This window comes from Delphinapterus leucas, chromosome 4 (genome assembly GCF_059928025.1).
Source record: "Delphinapterus leucas isolate spDelLeu-1000000601 "Yukka" chromosome 4, BTC_Dleu_Yukka2, whole genome shotgun sequence".
Classification (NCBI taxonomy): Eukaryota; Metazoa; Chordata; class Mammalia; order Artiodactyla; family Monodontidae; genus Delphinapterus; species Delphinapterus leucas.
In genome coordinates, this window is record NC_143132.1 from 147883470 (window position 1) to 147909374 (window position 25905).

The 25905-nt window shown below is 40.8% G+C and overlaps 1 protein-coding gene across 20 annotated transcripts in view; it reads right to left on the bottom strand.

The window, feature by feature from the left end:
* THRB (thyroid hormone receptor beta) overlaps window positions 1-25905 on the bottom strand; it is a 397985-nt gene that overhangs the window by 320224 nt on the left and 51856 nt on the right. For 16 of the 20 annotated variants that reach the window (XM_089911216.1, XM_089911223.1, XM_089911214.1 and 13 more), the window contains exon 2: window positions 1809-1873. The exons of 3 other annotated variants lie outside the window; for them this stretch is intronic. The gene's annotated coding sequence lies outside the window, so the exon portion shown is untranslated. Of the gene's footprint in view, window positions 1-1808; window positions 1874-3515; window positions 4767-25905 lie in introns of those variants that run through there. One more of the 20 variants, XM_089911215.1, reaches the window with a different exon arrangement.

Genomic DNA, 25905 nt, shown 5'->3' on the forward strand with positions numbered 1-25905 from the left:
TGAGCTACAGAATCAATACAAATACACAGGGAACTGATTGATTAGTAATCTATCATTTCCGCCACGCCTATTTCCAAAAGGACTTGAGCAAACTTAGAGATTACTACACGCAGTACCAGGAGTTGTTCAACAAGCTCACTTCTGCAAAGCCCTGGATTACATTATATATTAAACTATTGAACCCTAGGAAAAGAAAAATGATTCTTTCTTTCTTTCTCTCTTTTCACCTATGCACACACACACATACACATTTTTCTGCAAACTTAACCGAGAATAACTGAGAGTATTAAAACAGTTTTAATTACTAACATTCAAGAGAAAATAGCAGTTTTTTTTGGCAGATGTTTTGAACTTGTTAGTCTTCCTTCTTGACTCACTCCCAGCGGCTTTTATCAAAAATATCAGAAAGAGACTAAGATTTGAAAATTTCCACTAATTCCTTCCATTGCTTCCTTTCCCTTCCATTCAAACAAGGAAGATTTGCATACTTTCTCTAGCTTATGTGTCTTTAATCTGTCTAAGCAATGCATTTTCCAAGAAGCAGATTCTATATTTTCACCACTAACGTTTCCCTGTGGATCAAAGTGGCCAGAATCTTAAAGTGAAAAATGTCAAATCAGTCCAAAGACAGTATAAACAATTAAATCCATATACTCAACTTTAGTCCCTCATGTGACTTGAAGGAAATAATCCTTTTTCCTCTCCTCCAATATTTATTGTTCTCATTTTGTCAATAAACAAATTTCTATTGAGTACTACTATGTGTCTGGCATCGGCTACTGAAAATCAACGCGATGGACAGTATTGCTGTTCTTAGGCACAGATGTTATTTCAGAGACATCCTTCAGATATTGTAAAGAATGTTCTTTGCCATACGGTAGCAGCATCAGGCATAGAGTTGATGGGTGTCTCTATCTCATGTGATCAAACCCATCTCTTAGCCTCCAATCCTCTTTTGGGAATATGCTCTCAGCAGGATTAATTACCAGTGTAACCAGCAAGATTGGTGTTTGTTTTAAGGTTCAGCTTCACTAAGTCTTGACAAGCTTTCTTTCACCTTCCCTAGCACAATTTGGTTGTCAGCAGCATGGTCACATGTCAGAATAAAATCAATCAAGCTGGAGTAAAGGATGAGCTGAAGCTTGCAAAGAAAATGCTGAGTAAGTAAAAATGCACTTTGGTTATGTTCAGGGCAAGAAGAATAGGAAGGGCTAGACCCCTGGCTTGAGCCAGATGGTGCAATGTTAGCATATGACAAAGGGGAAGGAAAACGGTCCTTCTCCCTGTGGCTTTTGTCATGTTTATCAGGAAGAATGACCCTCAAACTGTAAAGAAGAGACCTGAAATGGTTAATTTTAGTAGTAGACTGAAAAAATGAGAAGATGGAAAGTGAGTACCTAATTGTGTTTAAGTCTCTAGGCTCAGATGCATTAGATCTTCAGAAGTAATGGAGAGAAACAAGTAACCAACAAAAAGTTTTTCTCGTTGTTGTAGATGAGAAAAGTAAATTTTGTCTTGATTATCAAAAGCGGGACCTGAGGGCAGTGGGGGGAGAAAAGTGGGTGTGGGAAACAATATCATACCGGTAACACCTGTAATTCTAGAAGTTATACTTAAATACATGGTTTATGAATATTATTGAAAGAAACTGAAACAAGGTAATCAATAAAGAGTAGCAATGGGTTGGGGAGGAGACATAAACAAATATATGATATATGATATGTGCTATTTGACAATATGATAAAACAAATATGTTCAATTATATTTTATGTGCATTTACATCAAGGTATACCAGTGGCATCACATACCTATTTCAGCAAGATGCTTGACAAAGTCTTGTAAGGTATCCTGGGGTAAGATAGTAGGATGTGACCTGAATGACAAAGAATGAATAGATGAGTTGAACAGCTGAGAATTAATTAATCAACGTCAATTGAGCTATTGAGCATTCTCCTGTCAAGAACTGTATCGATGTGGATGCAGACAGAGAGGATTATCATCACTGAATGGTTGTGAATAGTTGAAATAATATAATCATGTATATAAAATGATCTGATAAAATGAATTAGATAAAATTTGGAGAGGAAAATATAAAGTATTGCATTTATTAGAAAACATAATTAGGAAGTACAGGGTGCAGAGTTGGGGGAGACCTGAATGACAGCTGTTTAGAAGAAAAAAACTGAGTCAACAGAGTGATATGGTGGCACATATGAAAAAGAAATTGTAGTGAAATCTTAGAGAAAGAGTGACAGAACGTATTCTTTGCCCCCTTCATTCCTCTTTGCCATGGTCACCCTGGTGGCGATGGGGACTTTATAACATACTGGCATGTGCTATGAGAGGACATCACCATGAGCAAGAGATAGCCCTGTTTGTTCTGCTATTGATACACTATGGAATCTATCAGGATGCTCCTAATAAACTGGCTGACCTTGGATATAAGTGAATTTTGGAATGAAAGATCCAGGATCCTTAGAGGAGGGCAGAAGAATGGAAAACAAAAGAGGAAAAGGAAAGCAAACCTGAGGTGTTCACACAGAAACAGATGGTCCAACGAAATAGAACAGAAAGACCAAAAGCAGTCTCACATAATCGAAATTTTAATTTATGAAAGCCTTGGCACTGAAGACCAAGGCGGGAAATTATGCTAGTATAACTGTTTTTCATATGAGAAAAATGAAATTGGATCCCTATCTCATGCAATAGAACAGAAAAATCCACTCCAGATGCATTGTAGACTTAAATATAAAGGTAAAATTTTAAAACATTTAGAAAAAATATAAAATAGGGATGGAAGGATTTCTTAGGCAAAATTCAAAAATTACTAGGCATAAAAGAACAGACTGATAAATCTGACCACAGTACACACACACACACACACACACACACCCCTTATGAACTAAGAAATAGGGGGTTGAGATGAGCAGCAATTAACAAAAAAGGAAACACAGATGGTAAATAAGTATGAAAAGACATTCAACCTCATTAGAAAACAAGGCAATGCTTTTTCAGACCACAATAAAATACATTTTAGATGGGTTAAATTTAAGAGCCTGACATTACCAAATGTTATCAAGGATGTGCAGCAACAAGAACTCTACCACAGGGGATTCCGGGAAGATGGCGGAAGAGTAAGACGCGGAGATCACCTTCCTCCCCACAGATACACCAGAAATACATCTACACGTGGAACAACAACTACAGAACACCTACTGAACGCTGGCAGAAGACCTCAGACCTCCCAAAAGACAAGAAACCCCCCCCACGTACCTAGGTAGGGCAAAAGGAAAAAGAATAAACAGAGACAAAAGAATAGGGACGGGACCTGCACCTCTGGAAGGGAGCTGTGAAAGAGGAAAAGTTTCCACACACTAGGAAGCCCCTTCGCGGGTGGAGACTGCGGGTGGCGGAGGGGGAAGCTTCGGAGCCGCGGAGGACAGCACAGCAACAGGGGTGCAGAGGGCAAAGCAGAGAGATGCCCGCACAGAGGATCGGGGCCGACCAGCACTCACCAGCTCGAGAGGCTTGTCTGCTCACCCGCCGGGGCGGGCGGGGCTGGGAGCTGAGGCTCGGGCTTCGGTCGGAGCGCAGGGAGAGGACTGGGGTTGGCGGCGTGAACACACCCTGCAGGGGGCTAGTGCGCCACGGCTAGGCGGGAGGGAGTCCGGGAAAAGCCTGGAGCTGCCGAAGAGGCAAGAGACTTTTTCTTCCCTCTTTGTTTCCTGGTGCGCGAGGAGAGGGGATTAAGAGCGCTGCTTAAAGGAGCTCCAGAGACGGGCGCGACCCGCGGCTAACAGCGCGGACGCCAGAGACGGGCATGAGACGCTAACGCTGCTGCTGCCGCCACCAACAAGCCTGCGTGCGAGCACAGGTCACTCTCCACACCCCCTTTCCGGGGAGTCTGTGCAGCCCGCCACTGCCAGGGTCCCGGGATCCAGGGACAACTTCCTCAGGAGAACTCACGGCGCGCCTCAGGCTGCTGCAACGTCACGTCGGCCTCTGCCGCCGCAGGCCCGCCCCGCAATGCGTGCCCCTCCCTCCCCCCGGCCTGAGTGAGCCAGAGCCCCCGAATCAGCGGCTCCTTTAACCCCGTCCTGTCTGAGCGAAGAACAGACGCCCTCCGGTGACCTACAGTCAGAGGCGGGGCCAAATCCAAAGCTGAGACCCTGGGATCAGTGAGAACAAAGAAGAGAAAGGGAAATCCCTCCCAGCAGCCCCAGGAGCAGCGGATTAAAGCTCCACAATCAACTTGATGTACCTGCACGTGCGAAATACATGTATCCACAACGAATCATCCCAAATTGAGGAGGTGGACTTTGAGAGCAAGATTTATGCTGTATAGCTTTGCTTACACCATTTGTTCTAGGGTTCTATCCGTCCATTTTTTTGTTTTTTGTATTTTTAAATTTTTTTCTTAATAATTATTTATTATTTTAATAAATTTATATTTTATCTTATTTTACTTTATCTTCTTTCTTTTTTCCTTCCTTCCCTCCTTCCTTCCTTCCTTCCTCTCTCCCTCCCTCTTTTCTTTCTTTCTTTCTTTCTACTTCTACTAATTCTTCCTTTCTACATTTTCTCCCTTTTATTCTGAGCCATGTGGATGAAAGGCTCTTGGTGCTGCAGCCAGGAGTTAGTGCTGTGCCTATGAGGTGGGAGAGCCAACTTCAGGACACTGGTCCACAAGAAACCTCCCAGCTCCACGTAATATCAAACGGTGAAAATCTCCCAGAGATCTCCATCTCAACACCAGCAACCAGCTTCACTCAACGACCAGCAAGCTACAGTGCTGGACATCCTAGGCCAAACAACTAGCAAGACAGGAACACAACCCCACCCATTAGCAGAGAGACTACCTAAAATCATAATAAGTCCACAGACACCCCAAAACACACCACCAGACGTGGACCTGCCAACCAGAAAGACAAGATCCAGCCTCATCCACCAGAACACAGGCACTAGTCCCCTCCACCAGGAAGCCTACACAACCCACTGAACCAACCTTAGCCACTGGGGACACACACCAAAAACAATGGGAACTACGAGCCTGCAGCCTGAAAAAAGGAGACCCCAAACACAGTAAGATAAGCAAAATGAGAAGACAGAAAAACACACAGCAGATGAAGGAGCAAGATAAAAACCCACCAGACCTAACAAATGAAGAGGAAATAGGCAGTCTACCTGGAAAAGAATTCAGAATAATGATAGTAAAGATGATCGAAAATCTTGGAAATAGAATAGACAAAATGCAAGAAACATTTAACAAGGACCTAGAAGAACTAAAGATGAAACAAACAATGATGAACAACACAATAAATGAAATTTAAAATACTCTAGATGGTATGAATAGCAGAATAACTGAGGCAGAAGAACGGATAAGTGACCTGGAATATAAAATAGTGGAAATAACTACAGCAGAGCAGAATAAAGAAAAAAGAATGAAAAGAACTGAGGACAGTCTCAGAGACCTCTGGGACAACATTAAACGCACCAACATTCGAATTATAGGGGTTCCAGAAGAAGAAGACAAAAAGAAAGGAACTGAGAAGATATCTGAAGAGATTATAGTTGAAAACTTCCCTAATATGGGAAAGGAAATAGTTAATCAAGTCCAGGAAGAACAGAGAGTCCCATACAGGATAAATCCAAGGAGAAATACGCCAAGACACATATTAATCAAACTATGAAAACTTAAATACAAAGAAAACATCTTAAAAGCAGCAAGGGAACAACAACAAATAACACACAAGGGAATCCCCATAAGGTTAACAGCTGATCTTTCAGCAGAAACTCTGCAAGCCAGAAGGGACTGGCAGGACATATTTAAAGTGATGAAGGAGAAAAACCTGCAACCAAGATTACTCTACCCAGCAAGGATCTCATTCAGATTTGATGGAGAAATTAAAACCTTTACGGACAAGCAAAAGCTGAGAGAGTTCAGCACCACCAAACCAGCTTTACAACAACTGCTAAAGGAACTTCTCTAGGCAAGAAGCACAAGAGAAGGAAAAGACCTACAATAACAAACCCAAAACAATTAAGAAAATGGGAATAGGAACATACATATCGATAATTACCTTAAACGTAAATGGATGAAATGCTCCCACCAAAAGACACAGATTGGCTGAATGGATACAGAAACAAGACCCATATATTTGCTGTCTACAAGAGACCCACTTCAGACCTAGAGACACATACAGACTGAAAGTAAGGGGATGGAAAAAGATATTTCATGCAAATGGAAATCAAAAGAAAGCTGGAGTAGCAATTCTCATATCAGAAAAAATAGACTTTAAAATAAAGACTATTACAAGAGACAAAGAAGGACACTACATAATGATCAAGGGATCGATCCAAGAAGAAGATATAACAATTGTAAATATTTATGCACCCAACATAGGAGCACCTCAATACATAAGGCAAATACTAACAGCCATAAAAGGGGAAATCGACAGTAACACATTCATAGTAGGGGACTTTAACACCCCACTTTCACCAATGGACAGATCATCCAAAATGAAAATAAATAAGGAAACACAAGCTTTAAATGATACATTAAACAAGATGGACTTAATTGATATTTATAGGACATTCCATCCAAAAACAACAGAATACACATTTTTCTCAAGTGCTCATGGAACATTCTCCAGGATAGATCATATCTTGGGTCACAAGTCAAGCCTTGGTAAATTTAAGAAAATTGAAATTGTTTCAATTATCTTTTCCGACCACAACGCTATGAGACTAGATATCAATTACAGGAAAAGATCTGTAAAAAATACAAACACATGGAGGCTAAACAATACACTACTTAATAACAAAGTGATCACTGAAGAAATCAAAGAGGAAATTTAAAAATTCCTAGAAACAAATGACAATGGAGACACGACGACCCAAAATCTATGGGATGCAGCAAAAGCAGTTCTAAGAGGGAAGTTTATAGCAATACAATCCTACCTTAAGAAACAGGAAACATCTCGAATAAACAACCTAACCTTGCACCTAAAGCAATTAGAGAAAGAAGAACAAAAAAACCCCAAAGTTAGCAGAAGGAAAGAAATCATAAAAATCAGATCAGAAATAAATGAAAAAGAAATGAAGGAAATGATAGCAAAGATGAATAAAACTAAAAGCTGGTTCTTTGAGAAGATAAACAAAATTGATAACCCATTAGCCAGACTCATCAAGAAAAAAAGGGAGAAGACTCAAATCAATAGAATTAGAAATGAGAAAGGAGAAGTAACAACTGACACTGCAGAAATACAAAAGATCATGAGAGATTACTACAAGCAACTCTATGCCAATAAAATGGACAACCTGGAAGAAATGGACAAATTCTGAGAAATGCACAACCTGCCAAGACTGAATCAGGAAGAAATAGAAAATATGAACAGACCAATCACAAGCACTGAAATTGAAACTGTGATTAAAAATCTTCCAACACACAAAAGCCCAGGACCAGATGGCTTCACAGGCGAATTCTATCAAACATTTAGAGAAGAGCTAACACCTATCCTTCTCAAACTCTTCCAAAATATAGCAGAGGGAGGAACACTCCCAAACTCATTCTAATGAGGCCACCATCACCTTGATACCAGAACCAGACAAGGATGTCACAAAGAAAGAAAACTACAGGCCAATATCACTGATGAACGTAGATGCAAACATCCTCAACAAAATACTAGCAAACAGAATCCAACAGCACATTAAAAGGATCATACACCATGATCAAATGGGGTTTATTCCAGGAATGCAAGGATTCTTCAATATACGCAAAACAATCAATGTGATAAACCATATTAACAAATTGAAGGAGAAAAACCATATGATCATCTCAATAGATGCAGAGAAAGCTTTCGACAAAATTCAACACCCATTTATCATAAAAACCCTGCAGAAAGTAGGCATAGAGGGAACTTTCCTCAATATAATAAAGGCCATATATGACAGAACCACAGCCAACATCGTCCTCAATGGTGAAAAACTGAAAGCATTTCCACTAAGATCAGGAACAAGACAAGGTTGCCCACTCTCACCACTCTTATTCAACATAGTTTTGGAAGTTTTAGCCACAGCAATCAGAGAAGAAAAGGAAATAAAAGGAATCCAAATCGGAAAAGAAGAAGTAAAGCTGTCACTGTTTGCAGATGACATGATACTATACATAGAGAATCCTAAAGATGCTACCAGAAAACTACTAGAGCTAATCAATGAATTTGGTAAAGTAGCAGGATACAAAATTAATGCACAGAAATCTCTGGCATTCCTATACACTAATGATGAAAAATCTGAAAGTGAAATTAAGAAAACACTCCCATTTACCACTGCAACAAAAAGAATAAAATATCTAGGAATAAACCTACCTAAGGAGACAAAAGACCTGTATGCAGAAAATTATAAGACACTGATGAAAGAAATTAAAGATGATACAAACAGATGGAGAGATATATCATGTTCATGGATTGAAAGAATCAACATTGTAAAAATGACTCTACTACCCAAAGCAATCTACAGATTCAATGCAATCCCTATCAAACTAACACTGGCATTTTTCACAGACCCAGAACAAAAAATTTCACAGTTTGTATGGAAACACAAAAGACCCCAAATAGCCAAGGCGATCTTGAGAATGAAAAACGGAGCTGGAGGAATCAGGCACCCTGACTTCAGACTATACTACAAACCTACAGTAATCAAGACAGTATGTTACTGGCACAAAAACAGAAAGATAGATCAATGGAACAGGATAGAAAGCCCAGAGATAAACCCATGTACATATGGTCACCTTATCTTTGATAAAGGAGGCAGGAATGTACAGTGGAGAAAGGACAGCCTTTTTAATAAGTGGTGCTGGGAAAACTGGACAGGTACATGTAAAAGTATGAGGTTAGATCACCCTCTAACACCATACACAAAAATAAGCTCAAAATGGATTAAAGACCTAAATGTAAGGCCAGAAACTATCAAACTCTTAGAGGAAAACATAGGCAGAACACTCTATGACATAAATCACAGCAAGATCCTTTTTGACCCACCTCCTAGAGAAATGGAAATAAAAACAAAAATAAACAAATGGGACCTAATGAAACTTCAAAGCTTTTGCACAGCAAAGGAAACCATATACAAGACCAAAAGACAACCCTCAGAATGGGAGAAAATATTTGTAAATGAAGCAATTGACAAAGGATTAATCTCCAAAATTTATAAGCAGCTCATGCAGCTCAATAACAAAAAAACAAACAACCCAATCCAAAAATGGGCAGAAGACCTAAATAGACATTTCTCCAAAGAAGACATACAGATTGCCAACAAACACATGAAAGAATGCTCAACATCATTAATCATTAGAGAAATGCAAATCAAAACTACAATGAGATATCATCTCACACCAGTCAGAATGGCCATCATCAAAAAATCTAGAAACAATAAATGCTGGAGAGGGTGTGGAGAAAAGGGAACCCTCTTGCACTGTTGGTGGGAATGTAAATTGATACAGCCACTGCAATCCCACTACTGGGCATATACCCTGAGAAAACCATAATTCAAAAAGAGTCATGTACAAAAATATTCATTGCACCTCTGTTTACAATAGCCAGGACATGGAAGCAACCTAAGTGTCCACATCCTAAGATGTGGCACATATATACAATATTACTCAGCCATAAAAAGAAACGAAATTGAGCTATTTGTAATGAGGTGGATAGACCTAGAGTCTGTCATACAGAGTGAAGTAAGTCAGAAAGAGAAAGACAAATAGCGTATGCTAACACATATATATGGAATTTAAGAAGAAAAAATGTCATGAAGATCAGCAATAAAGACACAGATCTACTAGAGAATGGGCTTGAGGATATGGGGAGGGGGAAGGGTAAGCTGTGACAAAGCGAGAGAGAGGCATGGACATATATACACTACCAAACGTAAGGTAGATAGCTATTGGGAAGCAGCTGCATAGTATAGGGAGATCAGCTCGGTGCTTTGTGACCGCCTGGAGGGGTGGGATAGGGAGGGTGGGAGGGAGGGAGATGCAAGAGGGAAGAGATATGGGAACAGATGTATATGTATAGCTGATTCACTTTGTTATAAACAGAAACTAACACACCATTGTAAAGCAATTATACTCCAATAAAGATGTAAAAAAAAAAGAACTCTACCACAGTGCTGGAGGGAGTGTCAATAGGTTCAACTGCTTTAAAAAATAATTTTGAATTAGTAAAGAATGCATTTACCTTCTGACCCAGCAATTCTATCCCTAGAGAAACCCTTACTCACGTGCACCAAGAGACCTGTTCAAGAAAATTCACAGCAGAATTGTTTGTAATAGCAAATCACTGGAAATAAACTCCTTAAACAGGAAATAACTCAAGAGTCCATCCATAGAAAAACAAATAAAGTGATATGTTCACAAAACAGAATATTACGCAGCAAGGGTAAATGAGCAAATTCTAGCCTTACATAATAGGTAGAGCTTAGAAATACAATTGTGAATGAAAAAGCAAGTTATGGGAAATTATATATGGCATGCTACTATTTTTATAAAGCCCACAGACAAGCAAAATTTTAAAATATTTATTATTTAGGGAGATATACATACATAATAAAACTTTTAAAAATTCCTTATGATAAACATAAAATTTATAACTATATCTCAGTGGAGGGAGATAGGATGAACAAGGAACATTGTATATATTCAATATCAACTATATTGCAATGTCCTACTTCCTAAATTGGGCAATAATTTCATGGGAGATGTATTTCATTATTAAGTTTCATAGCCTGGTGTGTGTGTGTGTGTGTGTGTGTGTGTGTGTGTATAATAAGATGTAAATATTTATAACTAAAATAAATTAAGGAAAGGACACACACACCGAAGCAAAGCATGCCTTCTTAACCCCATCAAAGCTGACCACATGGGCTTCCCTGCTGGCTCAGAGGTTGAGAGTCCGCCTGCCAATGCAGGGGACACGGGTTCGTGCCCCGGTCCGGGAAGATCCCACGTGCCGCGGAGCGGCTGGGCCCGTGAGCCGTGGCCGCTGAGCGTGCGCGTCCAGAGCCTGTGCTCTGCAACGGGAGAGGCCACAACAGTGAGAGGCCCGCGTACCGCAAAAAAAAAAAAAAAAAAAAAAAAGCTGACCACGTAGCACTTACAAGTGATCAGGGTGTAAAGGCAAGTTTTGCTTCTTTCTCTGGATATCAAGTGGGCTATCAGTCAAGCTGCAGCTTAAAATGGTTTCTTTCTGTCTTTCTGGAAATGGGCTGGTCTGTCCAACTTTCCATTTATTCTATGTCAATAAGGCAATATTACAGAGGTACACCTTCCAATTAAGGGAAAAGAACATCTCAACTGTACTCAGTATGATTAAACTACAGCTGCGTATCAGCTTCAATCCTAGGAACCATATTTTGTGAGAAGTATTTGACAAACTGGGGAGTTTCTAGGGGAAGCTAATGTAGACAGGAGGATGTCGAAAATCCATTTCAGATGAATGGCTAACGAGATCTGAACTTGAGCCACTCAACTGTGAGAAGAGAGAGATTCGGAAAAATGAGGTAGATGACCTCAAAACTGAAAAAGAAATGCTGTCAAGTTTAAACATTTTTAGCTTTATTCTGCATACAGAGTGGCCACCTACTACTAATGGGTAGAAATATATTGAAGCTGACTGAAGCTTTGAAAATTAAAATACCAGCTCACAGCAGCTAGCAGGATGAGTAACTGGAGGACGGCCTATTATAGTTCAAGAATTACCTAGAGCTGTTACAGAATGTTATCCTTTAAAAGAAAAACAAAGCTTAGAACCTTTTTCCTTTTAATGGATTATATTTTATAATGCAGACCACAGGCTTAGTATAGTTTTGGTCTAAAAATCTAGTAATACTAGATCATATGTACCTTGAGCTTAGGTATATCATTTATTTTTTCCTCCTTGTAATTCAGTTCCAGAGACAGTGGTAAAGAATGAATGACTGTGGTCCTTAGTAACCATCTAACTCTACGGAATTTACTTAATCTCTTTGAGCCTCGGTTTCCTCAGTTATAGAATAGTACCTCTCTGCACAATGCCCCCCTCCCAATATGTCCACATTCTAGTCCCTGGGACCTGTGATTATGGTACCATATTTTTGTAAATGGGATTAGGTGAAGGATTTCATGATGAGGAGATCATCCTGGATTAGTTGATAGGCCCAGTATAATCACAAAGGCCCAGTATAATCATAAAGGTTCTTAGAAGAGGGATTCAGGAGGAAGCAGAGGCAGAGGAGAAGATGAGGTGACGATGGAAGCAGAGACTGGAATAATGTCCTTTGAAGATGGCAGAAGGGGCCATAAGCCAAGGAAAAGAGGTGGCCACTAGAAGCTATAACAGCCAAGGAAATTGGTGCTCCCCACAGAGCCTACAGAAGGAACCAGGTGTGCAGACCCCTTGACTTCAGTGCTGTGGAACTCATTTCAGAATTCTGACCTCCAAACTCTAAGATCATACTGATACATCTGTGTCGCTTAAAGTCACTAACTTGTGGCAACTTGTTACTGCAGCAACAGGAAATGAATACATCCTCTCACAGGGTTTTGGTGAGGATCCAGTGAGATAACCCAGTAAAAAGTTCTTGGCTTCTCAAAGGGGGAAGGGGGTGGTGGGATGAATTGGGAGATTGGGATTGACATATATACACTACTATGTATAAAATAGATAACTGAGAACCTACTGTATCCCACAGGGAACTCTACTCAGTGCTCTGTGGTGACCTAAATGGGAAAGAAATCTAAAAATGATGTATGTATACGTATGGCTGATTCACTTTGCTGTACAGCAGAAACTAACACAACATTGTAAAGCAATTATACTCCAATAAAAATTAATTTAAAAAGAAGTTCTTGGCTTCTATTACTGTTATCATCCACCTAATTTACCCCCCAATGAAGGTTCAGTCTCACAATCAACTGTATTAGTGTGCCCTTAGTTATCTGCCCTCACAAGGCATTTTTATACCTTTGTGTATATTTATGAGGCTGGGAAAGGGTTCTGGACGGGAGTCAGGTGTTCACAGCCATTAATGGTGCGGGTCCTGACAGGTGCTTGTCTTCTCCAGGTCATTCCTCAGCCATAAGTAGAGACTAGATCCTTTCAAGCTCTAAAGTTCAATGATTATATGCTCTTTCAGGTAGCCCAATAAATGGTTTCTGAGTCCACCCTCTCTCCCTCTCTTCTGGTTGAACCTCTAGCCAGTGGCTGAATTATCTAGTGCCAACTGCCCCTAGGTTACCTTTGCTCTGGGCACTGATTAACCAGGCAGACCTAATTCCATGATTAAAACAAACAAACAAACAAACAAAAAGATGAAAAGAGGTGGAGCAGTTCCTAGCTTAAATTTATCCTTAAAAAGGTATTCAATGTTTTACAAAGAAGGTTCTTAGCAAAAAAGCTTAGCTCTAAGAGTCCATATAGATTTCCCCTGGGTCCTTCTGTCTTTAATTCAAGGCTATCACTTTCAAGAACAGAGTTGGCTGGCCATTCTCACCAAGTGCTCTGCCCAGGCTCTTATCCTCCGAAGTGGCAGGACGTTTGACACACTTTCCTTGTTGCTAAAGGTGTAGATAACAGGACATGTGCATCAAAAATGACCAAAATAGAACAGGCACCAAAGTGCCGTGGAACACAACCTCTCTTTCCTATCTCTGCTTTTTCCAACTCACCATGGAGAGAAAGTCTGTGAGAAAGCTTTGCCATCTATAAATTATTCTGCAAATGCAAAGAATTCTTTTTTTTTTTTTTAACTCAGTGTTGGGTTAGATGTCTTGATAGAGACATGGACCATATTCAGCCGCCCCACAGAAGAACAATTACTTCAACCTGAGGAAATCCAGAAAACTTCGTAAAATCTTTGTGAAAGAAGAATAGATCTTAGCTAGAGAAAATGAGGAGGATATTCTGGGGAGAAAAAAACAATGATAGTGCAAAGGCTGAAAAGCCTCCTGTAAAAATAGTAAGAAGTTTGTGTGTCTGGCATATAGAGGGGAGGGACAGACAGTAGCAGGAGAGGGGGCTTAGGTCCCTCCTGGGCTTCTGAATTTTATCGTGCAGAGTTCAATTATCATACGGGACAGGGAGTGTTCAGGTTGCGTTTTTGGAAAATAAAAAATAAAAATCGGGTAGAGGGATCCAGGATGCTGGGGTAGCCTAGGCCTGGGATAGGGGCTCTGGCCTGGGGATGCACGGAAGGTGCTGGATGGGAGCAACCTTCACTGGCAACACCTGGATGTTGGGGAGAAGTCCGTAATGGCCTGGAGGTTTCCAGCTTGGCTCATAGGTGCAGGGCGACATCACTGGCCAGTCATCGGAAACAAGGGGGAGGTGGGGGGGAGAGTGAGAGAGCAAATTTTAAACCACAGGCGCTAAACCTAGGACACTGGATGGATGGGACGTGGAGAAAAACTCAGAACACTAAAGAGTAGAGCCACTTAGGCCAAGCGAGGCAAAGGGGACAGGAAATGTGTGAGCAGAGGGACACAGAGAGAGCAAATGTAGAGCAATGAGCAGGGCAGGGCGCTGGTCAGTGGGGCAAGGGCACGAGGAGTCCCCAAACTCAAGGGCAGACTGGGTCGCCCAGCGCCCCGCCGAGAGCAAGTGAGACCTCTGCACATGCGCAGGAGGGGAGGCCGCATCTCACCCTAACTCGGTAACTCGCTACGCTTAGCAGGAGCCTTGTGCAAGATCCGAGCTCGCCACGTTCGCTCGAGGAGCCACGAGGACGGAGGTTTCCCATAGTCTCAGGATGCCAGGTGCAGAACCCAGCTCCAGCCACAACCACTCAAACACCGAACATCGAATCCGTCCGCAGCTTACAAGCAAGATGGGAAACAGCGAGCACGTGGACTCAGCAATGAAACCAAAGCCGGCAGCGGTGCGCACGCACGCAGATGCTCCGCGGGCCGTCTGCTCAGCCTCCCCATTCTGCTTAGCAAGAGTAGACCTCTATTTACAACAGCCAGGACGTGGAAGCAACCTAAGTGTCCATCGACAGATGAATGGATAAAGAAGATGTGGCACATATATACAATGGAAGATTACTCAGACATAAATAGAAACGAAATTGAGTTATTTTCAGTGAGGTGGGTGGACCTAGAGTCTGTCACACAGAGCACAGTAAGTCAGAAAGAGAAAAACGAATACCGTATGCTAACACATATATATGGAATCTAAGAGGGAAAAAAAAGGTCATGAAGAACCTAGGGGTAAGACAGGAATAAAGACACAGACCTACTAGAGAATGGACTTGAGGATATGGGGAGGGGGAAGGGTAAGCTGTGACAAAGTGAGAGAGTGGCATGGACATATAGACACTACCAAACGTAAAATAGCTAGTGGGAAGCAGCCGCATAGCACAGGGAGATCAGCTCGGTGCTTTGTGACCACCTAGAGGGGTGGGATAGGGAGGGTGGGAGGGAGGGAGATGCAAAAGGGAAGAGATATGGGAACATATGTATATGTATAACTGATTCACTTTGCTATAAAGCAGAAGCTAACACATCATTGTAACGCAATTATACTCCAATAAAGATGTTAAAAAAAAAAAGAGTAGACCGCTAGGCCTCAGTCTAATTAATTGTCTTTCATAAGCGTAGGAAAAAACTTTTTATTGAAGTACAGTGGATTTACCATGTTGTGTTAGTTTCAGGTGTACTGCAAAGTGATTCAGTTTTATATATATATAAGTTAAATATATAAATATATATATATATTCTGTTTCAGATTCTTTTCCCTTATAGGTTATTACAAGATATTGCATATAATTCCCTATGCTATACAGTAGGTCTTTGTTGTTTGTTTTATACATAGTAGTGTGTATATGTTAATGCTAAAATCCTAATTTATCCCTCCACCCCTTCCCTTTTGGTAACCGTAGGTTTTTTCTATGTCTGTGAGTCTATTTCTGTTTTGTAAGTAAGTTCATTTAATCACAGCTTAAGTGACTAGAGAAATCAAAGAACCACATAAATGCTTATACACAGGATAATCATTAAAATATGCCCTTAAGAGCAAGGGCTGGGGAGAGAATAAAAATGACCCTGATGTACTGGGAAGGGGACTGGATTGACCCCAACGTGAGTCAGGAAACAACCGAATCCCTGCCTGATGAAAAGGAAGAGAAAGGAATGATATTGGAATGGCAATGTTAGTATCTGGGAGTAAGTACAGGGGACTGTGCTTTTCTCATCATAAGGAATATGCAAAGGACATCAAAGAGCTGCTGCTTTTCTAAGGGAGGAAAGAGCAGCAGAAGAAGAATGGCAGGAGACTGGGTGACAGAGAGGAAGGGCCAGCGCCGTGGGCCCGGGGGTGTGGGGCGGTGAGGAGGCCAGGCACCCCTGGAGGTGCTTCGCCCAGGCCTTCAGGTCAGGAGGGCGACCTTTCTGAACACGTGGCATCAATAACACAGGCTGGACCCATCGCTGGACTAAGAAAGGCAGAGTCAGAACTCGCGGGTCAGGTTCCTCAAAAATATATATCTTCATCTCTATTTTGCTGAGTTTTTAAAACTATATCTGCTTGTGTAAGTTAGAAGATTAATGAGAGCAATTAGTATTTTTTAGTTTCACCCTGAGCCTGGCTGTCAGAAATAAGAAGAATACAAGTTATCGGGAAAGCATTCCACAGCCCAGGCACCTGACACCACCCTGGAGCATTGATTCTCTGAGGTTGCCATTCCGAGCTTGGAGCATCCATTATTCGCAGGATGGGCAGCCTGGAAGATCAAGTGCACTCTCTGTCCAGCTTCTTTGAGCTGCCCTGGGCACTGTAAGCATAATTATAATAACATGGACCTGCTCACATTATGATCAAACAATCAGTTAATCAATACTAAAAACAGATCCATATCAAAAATTTCCAATTCTCACATCTGGCTGTTGCAGTGAAATCCACTGGAAAATGAACACCCTTAAATCTAAATGCAAAGATGCATTCTAAATGCATTCTAGATGCATTCTAAATGCATTCTAAAGAAATGATTCAGTCCCTACATCAATCATATGTGTATATGGACCAGGCCCTTTTTCTCCATTAAGCATAAAAAGGGGTAAAAGATCTATGTTCTTTCTCTGGATTTATGCAAGGCCCGGCTGTCTACATGGCCAAAGCCAGAAAGGAAATACAGGGAAGAAGATGAACATACTTTTGGACCCAAAGAACAAATGTTCAACAGGAAATGGGTTGAACCCTCCTCTGAGCTCCTACAGAACTCTGTCCCTCCCGGGGGACAGATCGTCATCTCCACCTTAAATCATTTTTATTTATGTTCATACCTCAGCTCTCCTACTTACTTTGGAAGCTCTTCATGAGCAGGACTGCATTTTAATACAGCATCTGAATAACTCATGTCTGCCGTGGGCTCTACACATTCCTACAACGCCCTCAGATGCACGACCTCCCTTGGTCTACTGTCAGGCAGGTGCGTGAGAACATTTTCCTCACTTCATATACAACGACACTGGGACAAGAAAATCTAACTGACTGGAAGGTCACGTGGCTGTCAGCTTAAGTCCAGAGTCAGGAATCACACACGTCAGTCTGGACTCCCACACCAGGCCTCCTTCCTCACACCAAGCTTTTCCTCCTCACCCACACGCCACGCCAGACGCCGGTGATCAGCGCATCACGGGAAGGATGTCTGGAGAGAAGAACAAAGGAGCAGAAACACACGGCGGCTGATAACCCCTGGAACACTGTTGCCAGATGCGTGAAGCCTCTGATCTGTTCACCGGCATTAGAGAGTCAGGTCGCACTGCCATTCAGAGAGGGAACAAAACAAGGGGTGTGTGTGTGTGTGTGTGTGTGTGTGTGTGTGTGTGTGTGTGTGTGTGCGCGCGCGCGCGCACGCTCACACATGTAGAGCACTTTAGTGGACAAAGTGATACGATGAGATGTTGCAGTGGGGTGGGCCCTCGGAGGGCATCTCTTCCAGGGTTGCCGGAGGGTCCTCAGGTTGGAAAGCCTGAGACTGTTGGGATGCTTTTGGCAAAATGACCTTCTCTTCACCCATGCCCAGAATAGGAACTCTGGGGAAGTGATGTCTTGGCCGAATTATTAGCACCGGGTAAGCGGGCAGATGAAAAGGCAGAAGCTCCTGTGTGCAGAGGGGCAAGAGGTTACAAATGATCCAAAGAAAGGCAAAGGTGGTGTCTTGGATAAGCACCCCTAGAAGCAGAGCCTCCAATGACAATTCCCGTGCAAGTCAGGGCTCTTAGGAGAACATCTGAGGGAGTGAGGGAGGTGTGATGGGGCAGAGGGAAAAGCAGTGAAGATGTGGGCCAGGGCAAGTCAGCCTGACCCACCAGGAGCTCTGCGGCCTGAATCGCTCCTCAAAGGCTGTCCTGCACACAGACCAGGGGACTGCGCGGGCCCAGCTCTGTGTCAGCCAGGCATCGGCCAAGGGCTGCCCCCGGGAATGGGGGCCACCACCTCCCAGGCCTCTTTGGGTGAGGCAGGTGTCATCAGCCAGGGGCAATGCTACAGGGGAGGGTGCAGATGTGAGGAGCTGGCAGCCCCTGGAGGATGGGCACACTAACAGTGTGCCCTGTGAAGGGGACCTGGGGGCACACTAACAGCACCTGCTACAGGCAGCTTCTCACTCCTAGAAGAATCTGCATTCCACATCGGTGGCCTAATTCACAGGCAGATGCCCTCTCATGGGGAATTTGGGCAGCCTGGAGGAGCCAACCTTCTGCCTAGAAACGTGCTGTGTCACCTCCGACTGTATAAAACCATATACCTAAGTTTCTGTACTCTACCTTTAATGAAGCTTTCTAGCCTTTAACTATGTATGTTGGTGTCTTTTGGTCCATCACTGTCACATGATGACAATGCACGCAAAAGACTCCACGGATCTGCTTCCCTCCACCCCAGTGGCTATTTGTACGTCTCAGGGAAAGTGGGTTCAGTAACCTCCAAAGGAAGCCCAGTCTATTTGGGTATTAAGTACAGTAAGTCCCCTACATACAAACGAGTTCTGTTCTGAGAGCGCGTTCGTAAGTCCACCAAAGTTAGCCTAGGTACCCTACTAACGCAATCAGCTATATACCGCTGCTTTTACGCTTGCTTCCAGACATCCTGGGCTTAAAATAAAGATACTGTGCTATTGTACTCTCTACAGCACTGTACAGTACAGCATACAAAAGCACAACCACTCGTAGAGGATGCATACACGTGACAGTGTACACCAGACACGTGATCTAACTTACGTGATGGGACACGCGAATGCACGTTCGCATCTTTGAAAGTTCACAACTTGAAGGTTTGTATGTAGGGGCTTACTGTACATGTTGGCGATTACTTCCTAAATTTACGCAAAAATCTATTTCCTTCTAACTTCCATTCACCCAAGTCATGGAAAGGAAGTTCTAATCCTTAGATAACTTCTCTTCCACAGGCAAAAGATCCACGCGAAGATTATTCCGCAATGTTGTACGTGATGTCAAGTCTGCTCACCCATCTGGTTCCTGCCCATTGGAGAAATTCCAGTTTGTCTCTGACCCCATAAAGAGGCGACCAGAACTACCCAACCCTGCAGCAGTGGTGTGACCCACATATGCGATGGAGGACGATTCTCCTTGCTCCGTACTCAGCAGTTCAGTTAATAGAGGTTTTAAAGTTATAACTTCGTGATTCAAGCAGGCCCCATACGTGCCCCAATGTACCACTGATTTACGCCAACTTGTAAACAACTCATCTAAATATCTGTGCGTATGCTGTCTGTCTCACCCCATCCCTAGTTTCTAGATAGATTTTTTTAAAATTTAACTATAGGCTTTTACACCTACTCAACTACAGTTTATCTTGTTAGATAAACATCATCATTTCAACCTGAAATGATCTCTTTGGATCCTAATTCTGTTACTCAAAGTATGTGCTATGTTTCTAGGCTTCATGTCAACCCCAACTTTGATAAATATGTAATCTACATCCTCACTAAAATGATTGATATAAAACAACACCTTGATAGGGCCAAGGGGGGGGATTCTCATAGCCCACCGTTAGTGACTACCCTCCCAGGAGCCACTGTCGTTCTCCCACAACTTAATTCACGCTTGTTCCCAGACCCAGTCTAAATTTGGCAATGAGTTTACTCTTTCAGCTATGTATTCTGATATGCTGAGTTTTGAAGAATGTAAAATAATTTTCAATAAAATATTTGCACTTACATTCATTTAACAGAATATAAAAACAGAATATGAAGCTGGTAATAGTTTTATGAATAAAAATAATCCAAGGAGACAAAGGCCAAATATAGCATATGATTTCAGAATTTAAAAATTGTTTTCTCCCATTGAGAAGAGGATGACAAGTCTAGAGACGTCCAATGGGAGCCCTGGATGGGGACACATGGAATGCCCCTGTCCTAAGGAAAACAGGTGACAAGGCTAACTGCATTATTTCTCTATTGCTGCACAGCAAATTACCACCAGTTGAGTAGCTTAAAGCAACGCAATTTATTATCCATGGGTCAGGTTAGCTCAGGCCCCTGCTCAGATCTCATCAGGATGAAATCAAGGTGTTGCCTGGGGCTGCAAACATCTGAGGTTTGGGGTCCCTTTCCAAGTGCACTGGCTATTGGGGCAATTCAGTTCCTTGCGTCGCAAAACCGAGGTTTGCATTTTCCTACCTGCCTGCCAGCTGCGGGCCGCTCTCACCTCCTATAGGCCCGCTGCCCTCCCCTGCCGTGCGGCCACAATACAGCAGTTCGCTTCTTCAAGGCCAGCAGCAGAATCTCTCTCTGCATTCTGCTAAAATGGAGTCTTGTGTAAAGTAGTTAAGCGAGGGACAATCCCATCATGTGCCCAGGTCCTGTTCACGTCGAAGAAAGGGGATCACAGGGGGCGGGGCGTGCACAGGGGGCGGGGCGTGGTAATCGTCTCCGACTCCCACCTCTCCCAGTGATTAACACGGGGAAGCACAGGGAAGGTCCGGAGCAGGAAAGAGGGCTGGAGAGGCCCTCTGTGCCCTGCCCTGGAGTTTGAACTTTATCCCAAAAGCAGTGGAGGCGGATTGAGGGATGCCTCTCCCTTTGGGGAGGTGCAGGGAACATGTTGCAAGTCGCAGAGGTTAGGAAAGCATTCTAGGAAGTACAGCACTCCAGGACGGTATCATGGAATGAACCAAGGCCAGACACGTAAAGCACAGTATCATCTACATACACACCTGAATCACGTGTTGATAATTTACCCCCTCACTTGCCTACATGACACCTTGAGAAAGGTATGCTACGCTTTGCTCTGCTGCGGCTAGGATGAGGTGTATATACCCTTCACACACCAGACAGAAAAAAACAAAAATATTTTGCATCACTAGAGAGCCTTCTCCAAACAGAAGCATCCTAACACTAATCCCTAAAATTTAAAAGAAAAAAAAAATTTTTTAAACACTTGAGCCTATTCCTTTAAGTTGCTGCCCGCCCCCCCAAGAAAACACATTTAAAAACAGAAATAAAGTCACAGATGTAGAAAACAAATCTGTGGTTACCAGCGGGGGGAAAGGGGAGGGAGGGATAAATTGGGAGACTGGGATTGACATATACATGCTATTGCATATAAAATAGATAACTAATAAGGACCTGCTGTATATAGCACAGGGAACTCTGCTCAGTACTCTGTAATGACCTATATGGGAAAAGAATCTAAAACAGAATGGATATATGTATATGTATAACTGAATCACTTTGCTGGACACCTGAAACTAACACAACATTGTAAATCAACTATACTCCAAGAAAAAAGAAAAAAGAAAAGAAAACACGTTTATCTCTGACTTTTGGACAGCTATCAGCAGACATGTGAGGACCCACACAGATGGGATAAGCACGTGAGGAACTGCTGTTTCTCCACCAATTTGGATTTTGAACAGATTAACTATAGTTTCATGGTCTGTTTCCTTTTCTTTTCTTTTCTTTAAATACCTGCTGTATCCTTTATTCAAATTGTCTGGTTCTTCTAAAGGCTGGACACTCCTCCAAACATTACAAATAAAAATACATTATGTTCCAACTGTCTTTGAGTTTTCCATTCACAACTCTGTCTATACACTGTAACCTTGAGGACAATCACAATGTTTATTCTAAAATATAATAATGACAAGAGCTAACTGAAAGCTACACACTACACGCCAGGGACTGTTCTCAGAGCTTCATATCCTCACACTCAGATGAGGAAACTACGGCACAGAAAGTTTAAGTAACTTGGAGATTACATAGGTTATTAGTGGTGGAGCTTGGCTGTGAACCCAGGCAGAATGGTCTGCCTCAGTTCCCAGCCTTGCAGTGAAAACAAATGCCAAATACTCTATGAAAGGGTTCCTTGGACGTACTCAGTAAATGATCACTGACCACCAATGACTACTTTTGAGGTGGCAGAGTCAAAAGTATATAAAAATTAAAGTCTAATCACTGTAAGATTATGTTACAGATGTGAGGGGCACAAAAACCAGTAGGATCAATAAATCCAAGAGGTAGTTCTTAAAAATAAGTCAAATAAACCTCAGAATTATAAAATAAACCAAGAAAAAGAGAGAGAAACACAGATCTTAAAATTTGAGAAATTATGAGTGAATACTGTGCTCAAATCCATGCTTATTATTTTAAAAATACTAAGATAATCTTTAGCTATAATTTGAATCACTGAAATGCACAAGCATAGACAGACACATTGAATAGACCAAGTGATTAGAGAAAACAAACAACTACAAATTTAGAAATAATCTAAAAACTTGTAAAAGCATTATCTCGTTCAAAAAATAATCCAGGCATAGAAACTTCCACAGGGAACTTCTTTCACATTCTCAAGGGAAATATAATTCCCATAGGTCCCAATCACAGAAAAAGATAAAAAAATTCCTACTCATTATATGAAGTTATTTTGATGTCAAAACTAACAAGATAGCATAAAAATTCAACTAAAGACAAAATTATTATAAAAGTTGATGAAATAATCTGAAACAAACATTGAATACAGCAGTGAGTTAAGAAAACATTTCATCATGACCAAGTAGGTCCAAGAAGAAAAAGATAAGTAAATACTAGGAAGTTTTATACTATAGTACACTATTTTAATAGATCAAAGGCAAAAATTACACAATAATTTTCAAAAACATGATACTCTGTATCAAGTCTGGTGAATTGCAAGCAATTCTCATTGGATACTCACAATAACCTTATAAGATACTTATATTATTATCCTCATAGAACAATGTAAGAAACTGAAATTGGAAGCCAACAAATAACTCACTCAGTGACATACAATTTAAGAGGAAGAGGTGTAAGTTGAGCCCGGGTCTGCCTGGCCATAAATCCTACGATCTGACTTCCACATTATGTTCTCATTGTAGAGAATAATTTACCAAAATAATCAAAAGGCATTTTATAACATTTCAAAACCCCTTTTTGATTAAAAATACTCTCAGCATATTAGGAATGCAATGAAATTTCTTTAACATGGTTGGAAAAACCTACGCTAGCTGTTAAAATCAAAAACAAGATAAGAATATCATTAAATATATTTTAAATTACTGTGGAAATTTGGGCTAATGCTATAAGACGTAATTCTGGAATAAGAAGTATCCTCTTTAGGGACGGTGGGAGGGAGGCTCAAGAGGGAGGGGACATACAGCTGATTCACTTTGTTGTACAGCAGAAACTAACACAACATTGTAAAGCAATGATACTCCAATAAACATGTTAAAAAGAAAAAGAAGTAGCCTCTTTAGAAAGGCATTAGAATCATTATTTGGTGTAATATGACTGTACTAAGAAAACTCAGAAGAACTAGGTGAAAAAATGATTATCAGTAATAAACAGAATCAAGACCAATATAGAAAAACCAATAACTTTCACCAAACTCATTGATGAGCTCTAGCAGTTTTCTGGTTGTGTCTTTATGATTCTCTATGTATAATATCATGTCATCTGCAAATAGTGACAGTTTTACTTCTTCCTTTCCAATTTGGATTCCTTTTATTTCTTTTTCTTAGGCACAGCAAAGGAAACCATAAAGAAAACAAAAAGACAACCTACAGAATGGGAAAAAATATTTGCAAATGATGCAACTTGACAAGGTATTAATTTCCAAAATATACAAACAGCTTATACAGCTCACTATCAAAAAACAAACAACTCAATTGAAAAATGGGCAGAAGACCTAAATAGACATTTCTCCAAAGAAGACATACAGATGGCCAAAAAGCACATGAAAAGACACTCAACATCACTAATTATTAGAGAGATGTAAATGAAAACTACCATGAGGTATCACCTCACACTGGTCAGAACGGCCATCATCAAAATATCTACAAACAACAAATGCTGGAGAGGGTGTGGAGAATAGGGAACCCTCTTGCACTGTTGGTGGGAATGTAAATTAATACAGCCACTATGGAGAACAGTATGGAGGTTCCTTAAAAAACTAAAAATAGAGTTACCCAAAATAGTGCAATCCCACTCCTGGGCATATATCTGGAGGAAACTCTAATTCGAAAAGATACATGCACCCCAATGTTCACTGCAGCACTATTTACAATAGCCAAGACATGGAAGCAACATAAATGTTCATTGACAGATGAATGGATAAAGAAGATGCCATACACACACACACACACACACACACACACACACACACACTGGAATATTACTCATCCATAAAAAAGAATGAAATAATGCCATTTGCAGCAACATGGATGGACCTACAGATTATCATACTAAGTGAAGTAAGACAGAGAAAGACAAATATCATATGATACCACTTATATGTGGAATCTAAAAAAATGATACAAAGGAATTTATTTATAAAACAGAAATAGACTCACAAACATAGAAAACAAACTTACAGTTACCAATGGGGAAAGGGCATGGAGGGATAAATTAGGAGTTTGGGATTAACATATACACAGTACTGTATATAAAACAGATAACCAACAAGGACCTACTGTATAGCACAGGGAACTATATTCAATATCTTGTAATAACTTATAATGGAAAAGAGTCTGAAAAAGAATATATATTTATATCTGAATCACTTTGTTGTACACCTGAAACGTAAATAACTATACTTCAATAAAAAGAAATCAACAGCTTTTATATAACAGTAACCCCCAATTAGAAATCAATAGAAAAAAATCCCAAATATAATTAAATAAAAAGTATATAATACCTAGGAATAACCTCAAAAATATGCAGAACTTGTGTGAAGAAACAATTTTTCTGTCACATCAAATAAGACTTGAAAAAGCAGGTGGATTATGAAACGATTAAAAATTGTAAAGATGCAAATTCTTCCAAAATAATTCATAGTTTGTACATAATTCCATGCAGATATATCAGAATTTATTTTAAAATTAATTCCAACATTCACCTTGAAGAACACTCAGATGATAGCTACTAAGGTACGTTTAAAATATGGAGTAGCGAAGGGATTATGGCTTACCATATCAAAAATAGAAATGTGCCATACAAAATATAATATGGTTCTGCTACAATAACTAACAGATGGTTAAAGAAATAGAATAAAGATCCCAAATATAAAAACATATATACTAATTTAATTAAAGATAGATTTAATCACAACTCAATAAAGAATAAAGGGATTATTCAATAAATGGTGTTGAAGTAACTATTTGAATAGTTTAAAAAATTATATCTCTACCTCATACAATATGTCAAACTGAATTACAGATGGATTACACACTAACTTAAAAAATAAAATTATAAAATATTATGAAAAATATAGGTGGTTGTTTACTGGCTATTGGTCAAACAAAGAATTTCCTAACACAGAAGTAGTGGAGTACATCAGAAAGTAATATTAGATTTGACTGTAGTAATAAACATGAAAAAATTCATATATCACACAGCACAATACTC